Raw genomic sequence first — 22,746 nt, 5'->3', positions numbered from 1 at the left:
TTTTGGTTATGGTGGCCATTGCTGCTATAAACATTGGAGTGCCCCTTCAAATCACTATTTTTGTAGATCTGTGACTTTTTTAAAAAAGGAATAGAGTAAGAGAATCAGGTTTGCACGTGGAAATGGTTTGAAGTTTTAAAAAGAGAGGGCAAGGTTGGTATCATTCTGAAGATGACATTTGACCAGATGCAGGAAGCAGGCATGTTAATCATCTGTGTATCTGCAAAGTGGCCTCAGTAACAACCAAAAGAAATGGTGTAACAAAGGCACAAATGAGAAAGACTGCCCAGAGTCTGAAGAATGGCAAATATACCAGAATACCAGAATACCAGAAAAGCTCTAGGAAGAAGAGAGGTTGAGAAAGTGAGTGAAGAATGAAGACAACGTTAGAAGTGAAGGAGGGGCACATTGCCTAGAAACCTACAGACCATTGTGAAAACTTCAGTTTTTACTCTTAGAGAGATCAGAGTCTCTGGATATGTGTGTGTGTGTGTGTGTGTGTGTGTGTGTGTGTGTGTGTGTGTGTATACTCAGTCTGTATGATAGAAAATTTGAAAGAATATCTGCTAAAGCATAACCTCATCACTTCCCTCCAAAATGTAGAGCCTAAAACACCCAACTTGCCTCCAGAGAATTACTGAGGGCTTATGAATTGAGGACTGTAAGCACCTGGGCTGTAGCTACCTGGAAATCACTAGAGTACATGCACATTTTCCCAGAAAACTTGCTTCGCTTTTGCTGCCCTGTCACCGTGTAAGTTACAAGACTATTGCTAAGGCAATGAGCCTGAAAAGAGTGGAAGAAACGTGAAAGAACACAGTTTTCAGGAAACATTATGTAGATTCATTTTAAATGGGATGAAATTAGAAATCGTAAGTTGTCATTTTGTCTGATGTGGCTCCTCTATTGTATCCCCACATCTCTTTTCCATGTAAGTACTCCTAATCTTATATAGGGAAGGTGATGCAGATAGAAAAATACAGAGGGAACCCTTAATTGCTTGTTCACTTTTAATTTACTTATGTGGGCTTTTGTAGTCTGTATTTTTTGTAGTCTTTTTTTTTTGTAATCTTTAGCCATAGTATACTTACAAATTGCAACTGCTAAATTAGCTTGATATAGGAAAGACAAGTTGTATCAATAAAACTCAAAAGAAACCTGTAATCATGCAGGCTAATGTGGTGAAGTCTAAATTAAGCTCTGCTCTCTCTCTCTTGAGAATAAGAGATTCATGCATTCTTTTTGGGTCTTGGGCTATAGGTTGCTGTGTGAGTGGAGGAAGTCTTGACTAGAAGGAAAAAATGACCCCTTCAGTTGGTACTTTATTTATTTTAAAAGATCTCATCTCTATTTGAGTTAGAGAGAGTGCACAAGTTCATACATGTGAGCAGGGAGAGGGGCAGAGGGAGAAGGAGAGAAAGAATCTCAAGCAGACTCCACCCTGAGCATGGAGCCCCAAGGAGACCTCGATCTCACTACTCTGAGATCATGACCTGAGCTGAAATTGAGAGCCAGTCTCTCAAGCAACTGAGCCACCCAGGCACCCCTAAATTGGTACTTTAAAAGATTTCTACCTTAATTGAAATGTCACGAATGAAAAATATATTTTTTAATGTTCTACAAATTTTTGGAGTACATTGACTACTAGGTGATTAAATTAAAAGCTATTTCTACAAAAAGAACCATCTATAAATTAACATAGTTCTTATCCTTGCTAAGTCTCAATATTTTCATTTGTGAATTTTAAATATAATATGCATAGTTGAGAAATGTGATATTTTGCTTGATGAATTTAAATCACTGCCCTTTTAAATGCTGTTTTCTTTCTTAAACCTACCTGGAAAATATCTTTTTCAGAAAATAAAAGAGAATAGGAAAAAAAAAATCAGAACATAAGCCTTAGGAAGATAGGAAAGGAAAGATAGGAAAGGATAGGTAATTATTATTATTTTTTAAAATATTTTATTTATTTTATTAATGACACACACACACACACACACACACACAGAGGCAGAGACACAGGCAGAGGGAGAAGCAGGCTCCATGCAGGGAGCCGGATGTGGGACTCAATCCCCGGACTCCAGGATCAGGCCCTGGGCTGCAGGCGGCGCTAAACCGCTGAGCCACCCGGGGTTGCCCAGGAAATTGTTTTAATATACAGATGTATGCTGACCTGTGTTTTTTTTTTTTTTAACCTAAAATGTTCATAAAAATTGAGGTTGCTCATGTATTTTAAATACTGTATTCCTTAATTTCACTCATTAGGTTATATTTTTGTCTATCCTGCCAAGGACAATGGATAATCCAGTAATTTTTTTGCATTTATTATCAGTTTCATTAAATGTCCAAACACAATGAGCACATTTGATTGGCATGTGCTGTATGGAGACAACAGGATTTTCATGATAATTCTATTTCTTCATTTAACAAAATATTTAAAATCTTATTAAGTCATAGTTCTTATATCTTCAAGTCTTCCTAGCTTTGAAGATAGAAGTTCCCCTGAGAAGAATATAAAATATGAAAAGTTTATACAATCCACAAATTAAAAATATGAACTCTCCGAACAGTTTATTGATAATTTAATATAATTTAGAGGAGTGTTTATTGAACACCAAGTATTTTTGGTCCTAAATAATCTGTAACATATTAGAAAGTACTTCTACTGCCTTCACTAAAATTTCTCCAATTTAACTTGACCTCCCTCATACAAACAATTGCCTCCGTCTGTTTCCCTCTTTCTATTTGGACATTTTCTTTTAAAATGTATTAAAGGAATTTTAAAAAAAATTAATCATTCAGGTCCTTAATCCTTTATGAGCTGATTTTCATTCCCTGTGCTCCATTTAATTTGCTCTTTCTAGGCTCATCAGTGCCTTGTTATTTTCAAAATCCAGTAGTAATTATGCCAGTTAACATCTGTCCCTTTGAGACTGTAGATTCTTTTATTAGAAAATCTCTCCTGTTTTGTTTTCTGTGACAATATTCTTCCCATCTTATTTTATTACTAGTTCTAGTCTCTTTTGCTAGAATAACTCTATCTCTGGCATTTGTCTTCTATTTACTTGTCTCTTTTTTACTTTATATACTTACTGGCCTCAGGTCAGATTTATGATTATAAATCTCTATTTTTAGCCTTCTCTCCAAGATGTACCATTGGCATTTAAATCTTAGTATTTTCAAGATCAGATTCTGTGCCATTGAATAACTCTCTAATTCTTCCTTACTCTTTATTCTTATTTTATTACTATTTCTCTGGTATCTTGCCCATACAACTAAATTTAACTTCCACCTTGCTGAAAATGCTATGTTTCTAAAAGATAGATCAACTTTGCAAACTCTGTTTATATATATTATTTTGATGATCTTTACTACAAAATCATCCTATTCAAATAACTATGTTGTGGCAACATTATTCTAATATAACTTTCTAACTATTTCTTGCCATTTTCTAGGCAATACTCCATGTTTCTGACTTGCCCTTTGAGTACTCTTTACTTTTAGCCCTTTATTAATGATGTTTATTTTTCTGGAATGTATTTATAACTCTCTTCTGTTGGAAATTTGGAATATTGAGTTAATTAATGCTATACTTTTAGAAAAGTTCTTCCTACACAATACATGTTCATTTAAATACCAGCAAGTATTATTATTGTTACATATATAGTTGTAGCCATGGTCATAATGATAATAACAGTTCAACATCCATTTTTATAGTAATCACTCTTTAAAAGCCCAGCTACAAACTTTCAACTCCTGTTTTCTTTCTTCTAACGATTTTTCCTTATTTTCTCTAGACAGCTACCTCATTTTTATTTCCATCACAATTTGACTGTATTAATATACCATTTATAAATTTCATATATAACTAAGAAATTTAATAACGATATATGTACATATATATAAGAAGAGGAAAGTACACTCTTGAGATGTGAGGGCAAGGGAATTGCTGCACTCCTTGGGGTTTAGGTTCCTATCTTTTATTCACAGTTGTTAACAAAGGGGTAGGATATTCATTACTTGCATGGATTTCTTGGAAGCAGGGTTACAGGCATTTTCTTCCTTATTTGGTTAGGGATTTCCTGTCATGGTACCCTTTGGGAAGAGATTTTAGTATGTTAATGTGGTATAATGAAGGAATAATGTAAACTTTGGCCTACTTTGTTGGTCATCTTGGGCCTGTCTAGTTTGATTTGGTTTCTTGTGGCTTTGTTTTAGAATGCTGCCAGGATAGGCCTCTGACTTCCTCAGGGTTGGCCATGACTTTCTCTTTGCTGGCCTTTAGGCATCATGTTAGAACTGAACTAACTTACTACTCTAACAATAATAACCTATAATTTAGGTACTGCTATGATGTGAGCACTGGTATCATCTACACAAATAGTTAATTCAGTAAGTTTGGATCCATATTCACATTGGGGACCCAAATCACCAGTGAACACCCAGAAGAATGGAAATAGATAGAAAAGATGATGTGTGTAAGTGTTTTGCAAATAAATTTTCTCAATTACATTGATTTCCTTCTGCCCCCTGTAACATTCTGGTTCTTTTAAAAGCTTTAATTAATTTGTTATATTCATTATCCAAGAAACATTATTCTTTAAAAGGGGCACATTAGAATTTAAAAGAATTGTGAGTTGAAACATTACTGACAAAGCTAAGTTTCCCTTCATCCCTATTACCATCCTCGGTGATCTTGCCTATCATAAGTAACCACCAATAAGAAGTGAGTACGTATCATTTCAAATGTCTTACTATACTTCTTATATATATATTTCTCTGCCATGTATATATATGTTTAGGTATAGGTACAAGTGTTAAGTATAGACATATATATATCCACTGTATTAGTTTTATAACACTGTTATAACAAATTATCACAAATTTAGTGGTTAATCACAGCACAAATTTATTCTTATAACCTTTTAGCTTAGCTCTCTGGCACAGTCTCACTGGGCTAAAATATGTGTATCTGCAGGTCTGCATCCCTTCATAGAGGCTCTAGGAGAGAACTCATTTTCTTGCCTTCTCCAGCTTTTAGAGACTGCCCACAGTCCTTGGCCATGATTCTCCTCCTCCTTTAAAACCAGCAACATTACTTTTATCTACCCATTTCACAGTAACCTCTGCCTCTAACCTCAGACTGAAAAGATTCTGATTCAATTGAGTCCACCTGGATAATCACTTCTCAAATTCTGTAACTTAATCTCACCTACAGAGTCTATTTTGCCATGTAAGGTAACATATCCACAGCTTGTTGATGATTAGGTGGTGGGTATCTCTTAGATACCACTTTCCTGTGTAACACATACAAACATACTATTATTACTTCAAATTAAGTGACAGGGAGTATCATTGCAAGTCTCATAGCTTCGATTTTATTTTACTTCTGTACAGTAGAAGTTAATACCACCTGCTCAGTATATAAGAAACTATTGGGGAAGCAGTCTTGAGGAGAATTGAATGGTTTTGTGTGTGTGTGTGTGTGTGTGTGTGTGTGTGTGTACACAGGAGATGGAGGTTATGGGGACATATATATAGGGCTCAATGAAATGGATTCATATGGGAATAAGAATATGTTTGGAAAGACAGCTTGGCATTCTTCTGAAGAGTAGGAGGATGTGGGCCAAAAGACCTCATAGGGGTTGAAAGTGCAAGGAAATATGTATTTGGTGACTTGGGGCTGTGATATGAATAAGATTCGTGTTTTCGACCATACCACTTTCTTTTTTGTTTGTTTTCAAAAATCTTTTCAGTCCCAGAAGTGTTTGAGAGTCAGGCATCTCGTTTGGCCTGTATAAGTACTGCTGAGGCATTTTATGAATGACACTGGAGCATGGATTTCTCTCCACTAAAATCACATGCCAATTATTTTTTCCCCATAAGCTTTTTTTTTGGTTTTTACTTAGAAAAGATTAGTAAAATATGTTTACTAAAAAAATTTGAGATCCTACAAAACTATGTGTCCATTTTATAGCACCTAAGATGATTCTTTAGATAAAAGAAACATCATTTATTATTATTATTATTATTATTATTATTATTAATTTCTAAAACCAAAGACATTTCTTGGATTTCATTCAATGGTCTGTGCTGGTTTGATAAAAGAAATAATATTAAAATACTCTGGACACTTATTATGGCACAAATAAATGTGCCATGTCTTTTCCAATTATCTTGTTTACTGTGATACTGGCTCATTTCCATAAGTTATATCTTATACTGATGTTTTGGAGTTAATATCCCTGAAATAATAGTGATAAAACAATGTAACAAAATATCTCACTAAGAGTATAGGAATCCTCTTTCATAAATGGATAATACTTCATTGCAAGACTAGTTTTTAAAGATTGTGAGTCCTCAAGAGACATGACAAATTTTTATGTTTGGATTTAAACTATATGTTTAGTGTTTAATTTGATTTTATAAATCATAAGTGATGAGCTATGTTGAATACTCTACATTTTCCAATAATATCTATTGTTTAATCTTTAATATTGTTTACTTATTAGGCTATGCTTCAAGTGCTCTGTTATATTTTATAGCAACTTATTTTTGGAAATCAAACATGTGTGTCTAATCTGACAGGGCACCTTACAATACAATGTTTAGAGCCTGATAAGTAGAAGTAATTGATTTCTGAGTTGGAAATCAGTCAAGTCTAAGGCCATCTTTATTAAGATACTTCAAAGGAAGCCCATAGTAATGAGAGAGAATAGGCAATTATAGTACATCATGTAATATTACACCTATCACTCTTTCTGATCCAAGTACTATTTATCTACATTGGATGATTTCAGTTACATGACACAGTTGGAGCTGAATTCTTTTGCTAGTCTAACTTGGCAAAGCATGTTCCAGAAAGATATATGGTGTAGTGAAAGAAGATGATTTAGTAAGACAAGACATTTTTCCTCTCTGGACTTTTTGCTACATAAAAACCTTGTCAGTTTGACATTTGCTACTTTTGCTTTATGATTTTGTTCTATTTTCTCTTCTTCCCATGCCATCTTTATCAAACTACTAAAACACGTTTTGCTAATTACTCCAGATGGGGTAATACCATACCTAGTTCCTCGATAGAAACTAGGAAAATTGACAAGCCTCTATCCTTTATATGGCCCTACATTTTGAACATTGTATAATTCTCCCTTTGTCCATAACTGTATTATTATTACTGATTATTTATGTTTTTTCTAAACTCCCAATCCCACAATTGAGTTATAGCCAATGTGTGATAGAACAGTAGATACTAAAATTATATCTGCTGAATAATGAATATTTGTTTATAATTTCAGTGTATCAGAAGAGGATACTTTTATTTTAGCACAGAAAATATATGTACTACATACACTGTATGTGCATGGGATGTACATAGAGGGAGAATAAACTCAAATTGAGTCTTTTGTTTTGAGCATGCTATGAATTAATCATACAGTGTAGATAGAATCTCAATAAATAAAGAATGAGAGAATGCACATATGTTGTTTAATAGGCCTAACTGCTTGAAAGATGAAAGGGATGCTGACTATAGAGTAACTCCAACAACTCAGTTTTGATTAGTTATAAAAGTGTTAGAGACTTCAGCTTTGATTAATGGCAGGCATGATGCCTCGCAGAAATTCTCCCATTCAGAACACCTATAACACATCAAAGAAGTATCAATGTTGTAAAATATCGCCCAGCTAAGGTCCAAAAAGATGGACATAAAAGGGGAGCCAAGATAGAAAGCTTAACAGACAAGAGGATGGATACTTTTGACAGCTTTGCAGGAGTAGGAATATAAAAATTAGAGTGTAGGGCTTGAGGGGGTGGGAAAGGAGATGGCTTACCTAGTAAGACACTCTGCGTTTTAGTTGGGACCATGAAATACTGCAACTAGAAAAAAAATTAGCTGAAAGTAGGTTGTCATTTATCTACTTAGAAGGAAAATAAATAATCAGAACAAATAATTGTACTATAGAATCTTAGATTAGATCCTGAAACTGAAAAAAAAATTTTAAAAAAATCCTGAAACTGAAAAAAAAAGCATTAGTGGAAAAGCTGAAGAAATTAAACTAAAATCTGTAATTTAATTAACAGTATTATATAAAAAAAAACAGTATTATGCCAATGTTAAATTCTTAATTTTGTAATTATACCATGTTTATAAAAGATGCCATAATTTTGTTAACTTGGCTATATGGAATTCTTTGTACTAACATTGCAATCACTAAACAAAATATAGTTTGTGTAACTAGGTTAATATTAAGCATAGTAAATCTACAGCAAAAAAGAAATTCTATACAGAGGGATATTTCATAATAATAAATTATTCCATTCTCCGATATAAAGTTTCTCAATTTGAATGCACATGCTAATGTTGTCTGATAATATATGACAAAGGAAAAAGTTGGGAGATGTGCAAGGTAAAGTAGAACAACAAATTATATCTGCTAAATGTAGAAAGAAAGGCATAATGACAAGAAGAATATGGAGTAGTAAAATGAAAATGTAAAACAGAATCAGCAAACAAGTTGTTTCTGTGAAAAATATAACACAATTTATAAAAACTCAAGCGAATATAGCAATAAAACAAAAGAATAAGCACAAATAACCAGTGTCAAAAATGAAAAAGTGGATATAAATACAGAATCTAAAGATATTGAAAAATAGAGGATATTACTAATATCTCCATAGTAATGTACATGACAATGTAGAGAAAATGGAAAAATCCCTAAAGATAAAAATAACTTACCAAGAACTGATACCAAATGAAAGAGAAAAATTGAAGTCTTATTGTTATTAAATGAATTCAAATACATAATAGCTATCTATACTTATTAACTATCTATAATTAACATCTATCATAAACTCGATTCCAAAATATGAAAAGAACATTGTAAAAAAGGGAAGTTATGGTCTCAGTCTCAGGTAAATAATCAAGGATCTAAGTAAAAGTAAAATGAATGCAGCATCTTAAAGGGATGAGACCTCCTCAATTCAGTGATAAAATTTTTAAAACAGAAAACTTAGAAAAAAAATTCTAAATCTGGTAACAACAAATATTCCTAGAGCACAATAACATTTTTTTTTTAATTTTTATTTTATGATAGTCACACACACAGAGAGAGAAAGAGAGGCAGAGACACAGGCAGAGGGAGAAGCAGGCTCCATGCACCGGGAGCCTGACGTGGGACTCGATCCCGGGTCTGCAGGATCAGGCCCTGGGCCAAAGGCAGGCGCCAAACCGCTGCGCCACCCAGGGATCCCACAATAACATTTTTAAAAGTAAATATTTCAAACTTTTCTTTTGAAATAGATAATAAGGAAAAATGTCTACTTTTAACATTTCTATTTCACACATCTTAGTCATTATAATACAAATGGGCAGATTTAATTTTTTGAAACATTTAAAATGCATTTTGGAAGCAATATCTCCCACTCCACACGGTCTTGCAAAACCTTAAAACTCCTCAATCATTGTATGATGCATATTCTCCTGCCCTTTGAACTGATAGGATTTTGCAGTAACCATAACCAATACAATATGGTGCAAGTGATATTTTATGAATCCCAAGACTATGTCAGAAAAAAAGCCATGCACTTTTTCCTTGTTTTTTTGTACGCTCACTCTTGGAACCCAGCCATGATTCTAGGACTAAGTTCAAGTAGTTCGTGGAGAACACTATGTGAGGAGAAATTGGGCTTCTAAAGCCCCCCCCACCTGTTTGCAGCTGAAAACCAGCACCACGTTGCTGGGTATGAGTGAGTCACTTTGAAAGTGAATCCTTCAGTTGCTACATACTAGGAACTTCCCCAGCTTGGGATGCATTGCCAAAAGAAACACCAAAGCCCTGATAAAATTTAAGATATCTGGGCAAAAACAGTATTATTTTGATCTATTAATTTCTGTGTAGATTTTTATGCAGCAGTGAATAACTAATATCACAAAGATTAAAATTCATGAATATTGTAGACATTTTAATAGCGCCTATTCAAACTTTATCTGAAATAATAGTTGACTTTAACACAAATTCTATCTATGAAATACTCAAATTGTAAAATCAGTCAGTTTTAGATTACTTATAACAGTTTTTTTTCTTTGTATTTACCACATTATAGTTAAGTGTGCTTATCTATTTATTTAAAAAATGTAAGTCACAGAAGACACAGATATTCACAGCCACATTTGTGACCCTACTGAGGTCTAGATAAATTGAAGAATATAAAATAAAAGTGGGAGAAATAATGATATATTGCTGACCATAAAGCCCCTAGATATGTGGAAACAGCTTTGTTACCACTAATAGCCTGGGGGAAATCAAATTGAAATCCCATAATAAATCTCTGCAAAGTATGTTTTCATTGCTAACTCTACAACCCAATAATTCCCAACATTTTGACTGTGATAGATCACTCCTATGATTGCCAACTTTGAATCTTAACCTTTAGGGGATATTAAATTGCTATCCCAGTGATGTTTTGTAAAGACTTTCTCAATACAGTTATCATGATATTATTTTTGAAATATTTTTTGAATGAATTAAATGAGATTTGTATGAGGGACAATGAGGGGCAGTGAAATAAGCAATTTTGATGGCAAATAAGCCTAAATTTAAATCCCTGATTTTCAGGGCACCTGGGTGACTCAGTTGGGTAAGCCTCTGCCTTCCGCTCAGGTCATGATCCCTAGGATGGAGCCCTGCATCAGGCTGCTTGCTCAGCAGGGGGAGCCTACTTCTCCCTCTGCCTCTGCCCCTGCTCGGTCTCCCTCACTTTCTCAAATAAATAAAATCTTAAAAAAAGAAATTCCTGATTTTCAAGGCATGTAATATTTTAATACTATTATTATATTTGGAGCCAGGACAAAGTTTAATCATTTTTCTTACTGCATGGCGAAATATTATCTGTTTATGCCAAATCCCATTTTATTACCCTTATGACACATTTCATTTTCTTTTCTCTCCATTTGTCACTCTCACCCCACCCCACTGCCCATAGGAAATAGTTCTAGGCTGCTGGATATGGACTTTTGAGTTTGTATGTAGCTTTTAAAAACATATAGTTTTAAAAATATATTTATCGTTAATTTATACAGGTTTACAGAGTTGGTACTCACCTATATATTTTATTTTGTTTCTGAATGTTTCCACTAATCACTATTTTTAGATCCTGTGTAGCCTAGAATGTATACCTATTTATTGTTTTTTACTCTTTTCCATGGTATACATCTTCCTCATATTTATCCATTTGAAATCTAGATTGTCTCTAATAATTTGTTATATTATGATTAAATTATTGATATAATGAATATCTTCGCATATGTTGCATGGTCCTTAATGAGAATTCCCATATGAAGATTTCTTTGAAATATAAACTCAGGAGTTATTATTATTGGATCACCTGATGTATGCAAATTCAGTTTGATGAAATACTGTCAGACTGGCCTCAAGAGTGGATTTTTTTAAAAATTTTATTTATTTATTCATGAGAGACATAGAAAGAGAGGCAGAGACAGAGGCAGAGGGAGAAGCAGGCTCCCCACAAGGAGCCCGATGTGAAACTCAATCCCAGGACCCCGGGATCATGCCCTGAGCCTAAGGCAGACACTCAACCACTGAGCCACCCAGGTGCCCCAAGAATGGATTTCTAAATGAACTTCCCCACTATTGTAATTAAGGAATCCTGTTTCTCACATTTCTGCCAATATTTGCCATTACATTACTGAAAGATAAAATATAATCCAAAAGCTGCATTTTTACTTCTAATCTCCTAAAGTATACCCTTAAAAGGTAAATATTATGAGTTGATCATTATCACAGGGTATAATTTTAACATATTTTAGACGTATTTCTAACCTCCCAACATGAAAGAATGTATCATTAGGTTACTCAAGTCCACAATTTAAGATTAATCACTTATTTTGTATTTGTTAGAAGTCTTTCATTTGCAAGTGTAAGAATGTAAGACTTAGTAACACTAGCTTTAAGAAAGTGCAAAAATTATTCCAGAGTTAAGATGACACAAAAAGTTTGATCTGATGATTCATTCTTACTCGTCAAAGACCTCTTTTGCTTGTGTCTTATTTGACTTTTCTTCTTATTTTTTAAAAATTTACGAGTTTAACGTGAAATCTTAAATACAAATAGAAGGAAGTCCATGTTCTTTCATATTGTACAAAAAAGTAGGAGTAGAACCAAAAGTAAATTAAACATTATCAAAATTGTTTACACCACTATCTAGTTCTACAGATTAACTTTATTATTCAAATAACAGAAGAAAGTAGATAGTAATTCAGGATTGGGAAAGTGATAATAATTTCCAAAACCCTTTCCTACCATGTTTACTCTACACTCTACAGTTGTGCTCACAGAGATAACTTCTTTTGCTTCTCCACTGTGCAGGAATTCAGGTGTACATAAAGTTGAACCTGCTCAGAAGCTGAAGGAGACTAGAAATGATGGATCCATATCCTGCTGCATTGTCATACAATTTTTACAATGGGGCAGCTACCGGCTTGTAAATTTTAGGGATTACAAATAAGGCTTTCTCTTGAAGTTAAACCCCAAACAACTTTTTAAAAATATTTTATTTATATATTCATGAGAGACAGAGAGAGAGAGGCAGAGACACAGGAGGAGGGAGAAGCAGGCTCCATGCAGGGAGCCCGATGTGGGACTCAATCCCGGGTCTCCAGGATCATACCCTGGGCGGAAGGCAGGTGCCAAACCGCTGAGCCACCCAGGGATCACAGCCAAAACAGCTTCTTAATGTCCCTTAGGTTTTTTAATATGCAGGAATATATGGATAATGAGGAGATTCAAAATTTGGTCTCCACCAGTTACCAAAGCAGTCATCAATGACCCAATCTTGCAGGGCTCCATCCTGATGACTTTTGTCATTAAGTGCTTTCATCCTTTAGTTTCATCTCCTTCTGGGTAAGTTCACCACCTGGTAAGGTAAAGGAAGTTGTTCCTAGCAATAGCAGTAACACTTGCGGTAGATGGAGCTCATGTACAATCAGAACCCCTTCTGCAGTCCTTTTCATTCCATTCTTATCAAATTCCTCCCTCAGACACTGCATTCTGGCTACAACAGAGCTGTCCTCCTCATAGAAAGACTCTTGTACCAAAAGTATAATTGGTTAGAGTGTATAGGTTGATGGTTCACTCCAGGGTGAGGGGCTTGGTTGGCTGGATTTACTTGTCAAACTGGTTATCCTCCAGGGCCTGCTGGCTGGTGAGTGATTGGGTGGTGCCATGGACATACTGGCCAGCTCCAGCACTGGTGGTGAAAGGAACTGAGGCAGGCAGGGAGACTTTCTATGTGCCAGCAGTGGTTATTTGCATCCCTCTCAGCAGATGCTACCTACCACTAACATGAGAGCAGAAGAGAAGACTTATTTGTCTTAATGGAGTGCGATTTTTCTGGGTCTTGATTTTTCCCAAACTCATAAAATGGCTTCTAGAAATTTTCAAGATCTACAGGCTTCTGGCTTTATATCACACAGAAGGAGAAAGTATCTCCCAGAAACATTTGAAGGGTGAGAAATTATGTTTCAGTATGCCAAAATACATTTTATATATTTCATTCATTTGCTGAAATAGGCCTCTTATATCAGTCATCCTAAATTAAGCCAAGTAGGCACTAATCCTGAAGTTGGTACTGATGTCTACCGTCTACCTTTCTAAAGTATATGAGCTGTGTAAAAGTGGAAATTACAAAATTGACAGAGTAAAATAACAGCAAAGAAGGGTAAGTGGATGTGGAGAACAGGAAGAGCAAACATTTTCAAAAACGAAAAATTATATACTCCAGCTCACTTAAAATAGTTTAATCCCTTAAAAGCAAATAACAATTTTCATAAAATGTAGACAAATCTTTAAAAAATTACTTCTTCTAATATTTTCACTACAACCATTATTTATTAAAAATAAAATGTATGCTTTATCAAGTTAAATAATTTTGAGATTCATAAAGGTTAGTGTTCCCCCCCCCCCTTTTTTTAAAGTCTTTTTTTTTTAGGACTTTATTTATTCATGAGAGCCACAGAGAGAGAGAATGAGAGAGAGAGAGAGAGAGAGAGAGAGAGGCATAGACATAGAGGGAAAAACAGGCTCCATGCAGGGAACCTGATGTGGGACTTGATCCCGGGACCCCAGGATCATGTCTTGGGCCGAAGGCAGGTGCTAAACCACTAAGCCACCCAGATGTCCCTATTTTGCCCCTTAAATGTGTTACTCTCATATCTATGCTCATGTAAACATGTTTCATAATATAAACAGATTTTGTGAGCACAGTTTGTTAAAAGTTTCATAATTTCACAAAATAAACATTTATCATTCTGTAACATTCTTTTGTTTTCATGAAATGATATTTTTTGAACCTTTCTCCATGCAAATGCATAGAGATTTAAGTCATTAATTTTAGAAGGTGTATAATTGTATTTTTGCATCAGGGGCTGGAATTAAACATTTTAGCAGGAGCGTGTGCTAAAAGAAAGTAAATATTTTTTTGAAAACTTGGCAGTAGGAGAGGGGGCAAAGAAGAATGATCACCCTTTATAGCTTCCAAGAAATTAGTAAGTCCCCAAATCCCAGGAAGTGCCTATCAATTATCTCAATTGCAGATTATTAACAAAAGCTCACGTGTAACTTGCTTCATGCTTCACATCTGTTCAGTTGTTTATCTCTTCCAGCAGAGAATAATTGTTTCCCTTTCTCTTTTTCTTTAAATATTACACGTGTTTTTCATTGTGGAATCTAAATGAGAACCCTGTTCACAAGGCTGTATGGGAAATACAGTCCATTCCTGGAGATATAATTAAGAGTTGACAATGTTGGAGATGAGGATGAGTATCACTAGAGAGTCAACAATGCAATATGCTCCATGTCATAGTAGCATAAATTATCCACCCCTTTCTGTATTGATGGACATTGAGATTACCTGTTGTTGTTTTTTTTAAATTAATGATGTATTCAAAATAAGCATTAAGTTACATACCATTAATTTAATTGGGTCAAATGATACTACTTTTCTGCTCCAACATATATTTCACAAAACACAGAGATTTAAAATAGGAATGTTAGGATGCCTGGGTGGCTCAATGGTTGAGCATCTACCTTCGGCTCAGGGTGTGATCCTGGGGTCCTGGGATCGAGTGCCCCATCAGGCTCCCTGTAGGGATCCTGCTTCTCCCTCTGCCTGTATCTCTGCCTCTCTCTCTCTCTCTCTCTCTCTCTCTGTGTCTCTCATGAATAAATAAAATATTTTTAAAAATAGGGATGTTATTAAGTAAACACTACTGTAGAATATAATGAGTTACTAATTTTTGAGTCACCTTAGGGAGACTGAAATAAATTAGGACATATTAAAACTATTGCACTAGAATTCCATCTTTATTTGACATGAAGCGTATTTTTTCTAAAAAAATTTTTAAAACTTTAAAAAATATGTATAGAAATATTCAAAAGAGTGAAAATTCCCTTCTTTATTATGTAATATGGGGCTAATTTAATATCTGGGTATAATAAATTGGTCCTGACTGATCACTTTTATAGCCTTCATTTTTTGCAACAACTCAGGAATCTGTCCATTCTTTTGATCCCTGTAAATTGTCATATTTCTTATTATCACTGGGTCTACCTCTAGGACACTGTCTTCTCTGCATACTCTCTTCAATTCTCCTACTTTAATTTTCCAGAAAGCCATACAAAAAAATTTATACTATACACAGTAAATGGCATTCTGATTGCAAACCAAAAGGACTTTAATCCCAAAGTATAGAGACATTTTTTTCCCTTAGGATTCAGAGGACTGATCACCCTAGGGAGCATGCAGGTTGCTATTAGTTACATAAAGGGGATTAACAGTAATATAATGCTGGTTTAGTTAAGAAAAAAAGAAACAAAGCACAAAATCTTTTTAAATAAATAACTTTGCTCTAAACTACTGGAAAGTTCCACGAATCAAATGAAAACCTGGAAGGTTGTTTTGTTTGCTATTCTGTTCTTATTTTTAGATATGAGTGTTTTGACAGATCTCTCAAACTTTAAAATGATACCATCTAGCAAAAGAAGTGAAAGTGCATCCCCAAGGGTGTTTGCTTTTATTAAGTTAAATAATGTAAAAGTGTTCATTCTTATTTGCAAACAACAATGACAACTTTGGTAACAGGATAAAGTATTTCTGAAAATTCTACAAATTCTTCAGTGTACATATTTTATATTCATAGTTTACTCAGATCACCAGAGAGTAATATTCTAATATAGTATTATTGAAAGAGTGTGGTGTACAGACTCAGGAGACCTGGTTTTGCATTCTGGTTCTCCTGTTCACAAGTTATAAATTTATCCTTAAACTTTTATAATCTTTATTTTGTCTTGTCACTTCTGAAATGTGAATAATAATACCTATGCAAGTGTTGTGAAAATAAAATAAGATGTTAGTGAAAAAAATGGGTAGGAACTACAACGGACTAAGTCATTTATCATGCTCTAAATATGTTTCATAAAATCCACAATACATTTATTGATAAAATTCTAAATTTGAAACAACTTTTAGGACAAGATGCTACAAGTGATAGTTGATATTTAAAAAGATTAAAAGGTAACCTAGAAGTAACATCATGAAAAATGGCAAAGTGGGAATTTCCTAGTGTTACTTTTTTCCATGGTAACAACTATTAAGTCAGAAAAAAAAGTAACACTATGAGAATCAACTTTTGGAAATCTAGAGCCTGATCACATAGTTACAGCAACGAAGGGAAGGCCCAGTGAAGGGAGAGGCTGTTGAACTTTGGTAAGAGAGCAGTGGACATGTTTTTATCCCCCATTTCTAACTCTTGCTGTGGCTGGGGGATGAAAGCCTGATTTCTAGAGCATCTGGTGTGATTAGGGTGGATAGTAAGGACTTTGTCCTCCAGTAATTTGGATGTGTGTGTTTTGAATGGTCTGCTGGTTCCCCAAATGATTAACACAGATGATGGTCTTGGATTCATTTCCCTAAGGATGGCTTCCCCAATGATATCTATTCCAAGTATTTTTCCTAGTATTATTTTTTTTTAAGATTTTATTTATTTATTCATGGGAGACACACACAGACACACAGAGGCAGAGACACAGGCAGAGGGAGAAGCAGGCTCCATGCAGGGAGCCCGATGTGGGACTCGAACCCGGGTCCCCAGTTTCATGCCTTGGGCTGAAGGCAGCGGTAAACCGCTGAGCCACCCGGTCTGCCCTCTTCTTAGTTTTTGATCCAGAAATTTAAGGAAATATGTATCAGGTCACGAGCTGATCACAGAGATAATAGAAAGCAAACAGTGACCACACAGGAAAAGGAACACAAAGTTTGCCAATATAGTATGGAAAAAATAACTAAAAATGGTTGAATAGAGTACTCAAAAAGAGGAAGAAAAGTAATCTTTGAGGTGCGGGAGATCTGATCTTTAGTGTTGTAGTATCCTACTCAAAATGTTCCATTCTCAACAAAAAAATTTACAAAGAAATTGGAAAGTTTAGTTCATTCGCAGGAAAAAAATAATTTGAAAAACCTATCCTGAGACAGCGCAGGTTGGAATTACTAGTAAAACACATTAAATCAATTGATTTAACAAGCTAAGGAAAACCATGGACAAAGAACTAAAGGAAATCAGAAGAACAGTGTATGAGCAATTAGGCAATTTAAAATAATAAAGGGGCAGAAATTGTTAAAATTGTTTAAAAATTATAAAGCCGGATTGAAATTCTGAAGCCTATATATTTTTTTAAGATTTTATTTATTTATGACAAACACACAGAGAGAGAGAGAGAGAGAGAGAGAGAGAGAGAGACTCATGCAGAGGGAGAAGCAGGCTCCATGCCGGGAGCCTGACCTGGGAGTCGATCCCAGGACTCCAGGACCACGCCCTGGGCCGGAGGCAGGAGCCAAACCAGTTAGCCATCCAGGGATCCCCCTGAAACCTAGATTTTATACAACACAATAGCCTAGATTAAAACAAAAATAGAAGGGTTCTACAGCAGATTTGAGTACAGAGAGGAATCAAAAAACCTGAAACGGCAGTTAAAATTAATCAGTTTGAGGAACAAAGAAAACTAGGAAGAGCCCAAGGGACCTGTGAGACACCATCAAACACATTGATGTAGGACTATCAAGAAAAAAAGAGAGAAAAGGACACAAAAATACTTGAAGAAGTATTGGCCCAAAACTTCCCCAAATTTGATGAAATGCAGGAGTCTACACATCCAAGTAGCTCAAAAACTCCAGGAGGATAAACTGATGGAGATTTATTTATTTTTTATTTTTTTTAAAGATTTTATTTATTTATTCATGATAGTCACAGAGAGAGAGAGAGAGAGAGAGAGAGAGAGAGAGGCAGAGGGAGAAGCAGGCTCCATGCAGGGAGCCTGACGCGGGATTCAATCCCGGGTCTCCAGGATCACGCCCTGGGCCAAAGGCAGGCGCTAAACCGCTGCGCCACCCAGGGATCCCCTGATGGAGATTTAAATTAAGACTATTATAGTCAAAATTTCAAAGACAAAGACAAAACAAAAATCTTGAAAACAACAAGAAAAAAGCCACATGTCACATGTAAGGATCCTAATAAGATTGATGGTTGTTTCTCATCAAACACAGTAATATGACCTGTTTCAAATGCTGAAAGAAAAAAAATCTGTCATTCGAGATTCTGTATTTGGCGAAACTATTCTTCAAGAATGAAGAATAAATTAATTTATCCCCAGATAAACAAAAGCTGAAGAAGTCTTTAGTAGATCTGCCCTAAGGGATCCCTGGGTGGCGCAGCGGTTTGGCGCCTGCCTTTGGCCCAGGGCGCGATCCTGGAGACCCGGGATCGAGTCCCACATCGGGCTCCCGGTGCATGGAGCCTGCTTCTTCCTCCGCCTGTGTCTCTGCCTCTCTCTCTCTGTGACTATCATAAATAAATAAATAAATAAAAATTAAAAAAATAAAAATAAAAAATAGATCTGCCCTAAGTGAAATGCTAAGAGGAATCATTCAGACTGAGAGTGACACTACTATACAGTAAGTCAAGCATGTGAAGAATATTATAACAATACACACAGGCAGATAAAAATGCAAATATAGTTTTCATCTGTAATTCCTATTTTTATATGATTTAAAATACAAATGCATAAAACAATCCTTATATATCCGTGTTAACCAGCACAACATATAAAGATGTAATTCGTGACAAACACAAAGATAAATGGGAGAGGAGAGCTATATGAGTATTTGTATAGCATTGAACTAGTTGGAATTATACAAACTAGGTTGTTATGCATTTAAGATAATTGTAATTCCCTAGGTAATCACTAACTAAAACAAATATACAGAGAGGAAAAAAATGTAAACAACTAAAAATATATATATACAGAGAGGGAAAAATAAGTATGTTACAAAAGTAACCAACTAAATACAAAAAAAAGAGAGAGACAATAATAGAACTGAGGAATAAAAACATAAGGCACAGAAAGAAAATAACTAAAATACATAAGTGTGTCCATTTTTAGTCATTACCTTAAATATAAACAGATTAATTAAAAGGTAGAGATTGGCAGAATGGATTTTAAAAATTATATACTGTCTACAGAGACTTATTTTAAGGGGATACAAAAAGGTTAAAAGTAAAGGATGGAAAGGGATATTCCATGAAAATATTATCTAAAAGACACCCATGGTGACTTTATTTTTATCAAACAAGAGAGATTTTTAAGTAAAAAAGATGTACAAGAGGCAAAGTTATAAATATATAAGTTACAGTTACAAATCTAACAGCAGCCCCTCAAACTATGTGAAAGCAAACATTGACAGAATTGAATGGAGAAATAGTTCTACAATAACAGTTGGAGACATTGCTGTCCCACTTTCAATATAGGATAGAACAACCCAACAGAAGATTAATAAGGAAATAGAGGAGCTGAACAACATTACAAATCAATTAGATCTAAGATGCATATATACAGAATACTCCATCGAGTAACAGCAGAATGCACATTCTTAAGTGCATATGGATGTTCTCCAGGATAGATCATGTGTTATCCCACACACAGAAAGCATACAGAGTACCTTTTTGGACCTCAATGACAAGGAATCAATAACAGAAGAACATTAGAAAATCCCAAAATATATGGAAATTAAGCAACACACTATTAAATAAAGGAATCATAGAGGACACTAGAAAATACCTGGAGACAAATGAAAAGAAAAAGCACAACATACTAACATTGACAAGATGCAGTGGAACAGTGCTCAGAGTGAAATTTATAGCTGTAAATGACTACATTTAAAAAAAGAAGTTTCTCAGGTCAATAAACTACTGTAAAATTTAAACACCTACAGGGATCCCTGGGTGGCGCAGCGGTTTGGCGCCTGCCTTTGGCCCGGGGCGCGATCCTGGAGACCCGGGATCGAATCCCACGTCAGGCTCCCGGTGCATGGAGCCTGCTTCTCCCTCCGCCTGTGTCTCTGCCTCTCTCTCTCTCTCTGTGACTATCATAAATAAATTAAAAAAAAAAATTATAAAAAAAAAATAAAATAAAATAAAATAAACACCTACAAAAAGAAGGGCAAACTATATCCAAAGGTAGCAAAGAAGGGCATTATGATTAGACAAGAGACACACTAAATATAGATGAGCAACAGAAAAAAATCAACAAAACCAGAATTTGGCTTTTGGTTTTTATCCATATCGTGTGAGACATTTATATATATATTACTCAGCCACAAAAAAAGACTGAAATCTTGCCATTTGCAACAACATAGATGGATCTAGAGAGTAATGCTAAGTGAAATAAATCAGTCAGAGAAAGAAAAATACTATATGATTTTATTCATATGTAGAACTTAAGAAAAAAAAAAAAAAGAAAAGAAAAAGAGCCCCCCCCCCCCAAAGAAAAGAAACAAAGACTCCTAAATATAGAGAACAGACTGGTGGTTGCCAGAGGGGAGGCAGATGGGGGGATGGATGAAATAGGTGAAGGAGATTAAGAGTACACTTAACTGTGATGACCACTGAATAATGTACAGAATTGTTGAATCATTGTATTAGATACTTGAAATTAATATAACACTATATATTAACTAAACTTGAAGAAAAACACTCCTTATTCATATTGACAGGAAAAAAGGTAAAAGACTCAAAGTACTAAAATCCAAAGTGAAAGGAACATTTTACTGACATTAGAGGCATAGAAAGGATTATAGGAAAATACTGTGAGCAATGGCATGCCAACAAATTGGAGAAGCTAGATTAGATGGTTTAATTCTGATAAACACACAAACTCCAAGACTATCTCAAGAAGAAAAAGTAAATCTGAATAGACCTCTAACAAGTAAGCAGATTGAATTGGTAATTAAAAATTCAAAGAAATACTTCCCAACAAAGAAAAACACGGAGCTGCTGGTCAATTATTCACTGGTAGATTTATACCAATTCTTCATAAACTCTTCTAAAAAGTAGACAGAGTAATACATCCTAACTTATTCTATGAGGTTAGTATTACCCTGAAAGCAAAACCAGGCAAAGATATTACAAGAAAACTGTACCAATATCCCTTATCAATGATATTCATACAAAAATCCCCCCAAAAATGCTAGTAAGATGAATTCAGCAGCATAGAAAGGGGACCATAAAGAGGACCAAGTGGGCTTTACACAAGGAATGCAAAGATGGTCCAACATACAAAAATCAGCTTATTTATTACTCCACATTAATGTTATACAGGAAAATAAGCCTGTGTGATAATCTTAAATGATGCATAAAAATATTTGCCATATTTACTGTGATAGAAACACTCAAAATACTGTGATTAGAAGGAATCTTTTTCTACATGGTAAAGGTCCACAACTAACATCATAATTAATGGTGAATGACTGAAAGCTTTTCCTCTAAGATAAGAAAATAAGACTAGGATATCTGCTTTCACCACTTCTCCCTGACATAGTTATCTGATGTTCTTGACAGAGCAATTAGGCAAGAAATATAGATAAAAGACAACCAAATTGAAAGGAAGCAGAATTGTTTCTGTTCATAGATGACATGATCTTGTATGTAGAAAACTCAAAGGAATTCACAAAATACTGTTATACCTAATTTTTAAATTCAGGAAATTTGAGAGATGGAAAATCTACTTGCAAAAATCATCTATCTTTCTACTACTAATAAAAAACAATCTGAATAGGAAATTTAAAAAACAACTTAATTTTCAATAATATCAAAAGAATAAAATACTTAGGAATAAATATAACCAATGAGGTGCAAGACTTGTACATTGAAAACTACAAAACATTGCTGAAAGAAATCAATGAAGACTTAAATAGAAAGACATCTCATTCATATATACAAGACCTAATATTGCTAAGATGACGCTTTAACCTAAATACAGAATCAGTGCAATTCCTATCAAAATGTCAGTGGTGTTTGGGTAAAATGGAAAAACATATCAATTTAACATAAAATTTTAAGAGACCTGGAGTCATCAAAACAATCTTGAAAATAACAAAGTTAAGCTCGTACTTCACAATTTCAAACTTACAAACCTTTGGTAATCAAAATAATGTGAGACTGACTTAAAAATATACAGATACACCACTGCAATAAAATTGACACCCCAGAAATAAACCCTTATATATATGGTCAACTGACTTTAGGCAAGGATGCCACAATCTTTCAGAAGGGAGAGTTTAGTTTCTTCAACAACTGGTATTGGAAAAACTGAATATGTGTATGTGAATAATGAAAATAGA

At 34.6% G+C, this 22,746-nt stretch overlaps 1 pseudogene; it reads right to left on the bottom strand.

Annotated features, from left to right (window-relative positions):
- Nucleotides 1-12,390: 12,390 nt before the first annotated feature.
- LOC121498596 overlaps nt 12,391-22,746 on the bottom strand; it is a 45,234-nt pseudogene continuing 34,878 nt past the window's right edge.

Source organism: Vulpes lagopus, chromosome 9 (assembly GCF_018345385.1).
Source record: "Vulpes lagopus strain Blue_001 chromosome 9, ASM1834538v1, whole genome shotgun sequence".
Classification (NCBI taxonomy): Eukaryota; Metazoa; Chordata; class Mammalia; order Carnivora; family Canidae; genus Vulpes; species Vulpes lagopus.
Note: the sequence above shows the minus strand (reverse complement) of the source record. Positions and strands in the feature narration are given on the sequence as shown.